At 37.0% G+C, this 3544-nt stretch overlaps 1 pseudogene; it reads right to left on the reverse strand.

Annotated features, from left to right (window-relative positions):
* LOC102469547 (heat shock protein HSP 90-alpha-like) overlaps nt 1-3544 on the reverse strand; it is a 72604-nt pseudogene that overhangs the window by 8340 nt on the left and 60720 nt on the right.

The following is a 3544-nucleotide window of genomic DNA, read 5'->3' on the forward strand; positions in this document are numbered from 1 at the left end:
AGTCCTAGATCTGGAAATATAAATTTCATGTGTGTGTGTGTGTGTGTGTGTGTGTGCAAGCTTGTAGATCTGTATATCTACATAGAGTTCAGAAAGGGTGTGAGGATGTGTATGTTAAATTTAATATGAATGGGATCACTGGATTAGATGACAGTAAAATATCAATATTAGTATCCTGATTTTGTTTATACTCTGATTACATAGGATATTATCCACACTTTCTTTTTTAAATTTGTTTTAAAAATATTTATTTTATTTTATTTATTCATTCATTTTGTAAATTTTAATTTGACCAGAGTGAGACACACAGAGAGAGAAAGAGGGAAAGTGAGAAAGCAAGCCACCAGGTCCAGGACTTGAACTGTGGTTGGCCATGTGGGAGTATCCAGTGCCTTAACCACCATGCCACCTGCTTGCTGGTCCCCATTATCCACATTTTCAATAGACTTTATTTTTAAAAACAGTTTAAAGTTTGGGGCCAGCAGGTTGTATAGTGATTAAGGTGCTAGCCTCTCATGTGACTGACTAGAGTTACCTAGTGGATTGAAAATAACACTGACTGTGTGTGCATGTGTGCCTCAAATTCCAATAGGAGAATGGAGAAGGGATTGTGGCATGGCCATCTACTGCTGGGGGAGGAGAGGTGGTGCTTTCTCACTTTCTCTCGCTCTGTATCTCCCTGTTTCTCTCCAGCGAGCACACATGCCCAATAGGGAAAAGCAAAAACATTTTTATAAAAAGAAACTAAAAAAAGCAGTTTAAATTCACAGAAAAATTGATAGGGAAGCACAAAGGATTCTCACACCACCTTTGTGTCCTAACGCTCCTGGCCTATCCACAATCAGCATCCCACACCAGAGCGGTACATCTGTTAGAATCACTGAACCCCGGCACTTCAAAATCACCCAAAGTCAGTGGTTTACATTAAGGTTCCCTCTTCATGCTGTACATTCTATGGGTGTGAACAGAGGTATATTGCCTTTTAATCACCATTGTGGAATTACATAGGATGTTGCTCTGCACTGAGGGCTTTGTCTAACTCTAATGGATCCCCAAACACCGTACATTTAAACACCACAGTTGGATTAAATTGTCACCCTCTGTATCCCATCACAAGGAAATTCCAGCACAAGCATTTTTTTTTGGGGGGGGGATAGTCAAAATATTACAGATGTATTGGAAACATTAATTAAAACAGAAGAACACCGAAAGTCAATTTTGAAAAACAGTAAAATGGCATTTGAAAAATATTAAGTCTAGTGACTTGCAGTCACTATAACAGGACCACTAAATGTGGAGACAGGCTAGAACTGTAGAAAAGAGTGTTCTAAGAAACTGGGGCTGCAGAATGGGCAGAATTTTTTCAAAGGTGTCTTTTTCATAAAATAGGTTGATAGGAATTTAGTAGGTATAAAGAAGAGTGAACAAAGATAAGAACCACTTTGATGTAGAGAAGATTATCATTTTGCAGGAAATGAGAAATGAGATTTGACTGAAGAAAAGTGGAACTCAGAATATCTGCAATACATATAAAGTATTTCAAAAAGTCACAGAAAACATGTATTATGAATATGCATGGGTTCCAACTCATACTTTAATTCTATTTTTCTACAAAATTGTTGAAGTCCTCTCTTACTAAATTTCTCTTTAATCTTGAGCTCTCATCTAACCTGCAGATCACTTTGATATTTCACATCATGCCCAACCTCGTCCTCAAATCTTAATGATAACGAATATACTTAATAATAAGATTTGGTCTATATTATCTAACTTGTTTCTTATTATATACTCAACTTTTTTTTTCTTTTTAGAGAGAGAGAGAGAGAGAGAGAGAGATTTTTGCTATAGGATGCATATACTTGTCAGAGAGACAGAAAGTGAGAAATAACCTCCCAAGGGGGATGACCACACCGCAATCCCTTCTTCATTCTGTTCTTAGAATTTTGGGCACGCATGCACATGTACTCAGGTGAGTTTTAAGCTGATGGTTTGGGGACTCTAACTGCAATCAACTGTGTGGGAGTCCAATGATATAGCCATTTCGCCATCAGCTGATCTCAACTTTTTTGTTCTTACTGACGATGAGTGTGTGCACTCTCCACAGTGCACTTTTTCTCCATTTCTTTCTCCAATCAGGATTTTGAGTGTACATGTACCTGTGCCTAGAATATTTTTCAAGCTACTGAGGCTGGGATTTGAACCATGCTAGGCCATGTGAGATCCAATTCCCAATGCATACCATTTAACCACTATGCAATAAAGTCTACCTCTAAACTAATTTACTATTGCAGGTATTTATTATGTACCAATGGGTATTGTTTGCATTGAAATGGGGACTCTCAGATGTATAATTGAAAATAATCTCAAGATTTAATCAGTTTCAGTCCCATCAGTGGAACCATTATCATCCTAGTCTATGCAAAATATTTCACTTTATAAAAACACCACAATAAATACCCACACAGAATTTGTTTGTAATTCAACTAGAAATTTTAGCCTATTTAGTTTTAGTTTATAGGACTAGTCTTATAATCACTTTTATTACTTTATTTGACTTTTTCTGTAATTTTCTAATTTCATTTATATTATATTATTATGTCCTCAAGCAAAAAGAAAGCTATATGAAAGATCTTGCTAAATTTGATGTTGAGGTAAAATTCCTTTGTTGTTTCTACATGCTACATACTGTATTACTTATCTTATGATTTACACTGTTTTTAAACAATACAGATTTACACATGTGTTGCATATAAAGACACAGTGGGAGTACAGTAAAAGGGCACCAAGACATGTATCTGAGCTGGGTTTTGAAAACAGAGCATAGAACACATCATACCACCTCTGACCTCAAGGTAAGTCATATGTTGTTTGCTTTTCTAAATGGCTCCAGGTTTCTAATTCTTCCTGATATCTCACACTCCTCACTCATACAAAGGGTAGCATGATGTGCAGCCCTTGTAAAATTTATAAAATTAAACACTACTACTATTACTGATGTAAAGCAGTTAGTCTCTTGAGAAGGCCATGGCGGCGGTTGTAACTGCTGTTTTATAAGCAGAGAAACATGGACACCACAGTCTTTCACGCTGATTACAGACATGCTGGGTCTACCCCTTGCCTGTTCTGACTTCAGGGTGAAGAATCTGTGTAAATTGTCTCTGTCCAGTCCCACTATTCCTCACCTGTTTCTTACCCTGATTTTAAAGGTCATTCTAGATTCTTAGCTCAGTTCTATTTCATTTCTCAGTCCTCCACATTCCTTTCTAGTTTTCTTTCCTCTACAAAAATATTTCCTGGTCATTCTGGGTATCAGGCACAGCAGTAATTTGGTAATAAAGTAGAAAGTGAAATCTCATAGGGTCCTATCCTGACCTCCTGGAGTTGGCAGACTTGGATAGAAAAGATTGTGGTTAGATAATAACAAAAGCAGATATTGAAGGGCCACTGTTTGTGACACCAAAGTTGGATGTCTTTTGAGATTCCAGTGGACTCAGAATCAGAGAATCTACCTTGTTCTGGAATTATGAAGGCTTCCCTGAAAAAG

Source organism: Tupaia chinensis, unplaced genomic scaffold (assembly GCF_000334495.1).
Source record: "Tupaia chinensis unplaced genomic scaffold, TupChi_1.0 Scaffold000241_1, whole genome shotgun sequence".
NCBI classification, from domain to species: Eukaryota; Metazoa; Chordata; class Mammalia; order Scandentia; family Tupaiidae; genus Tupaia; species Tupaia belangeri.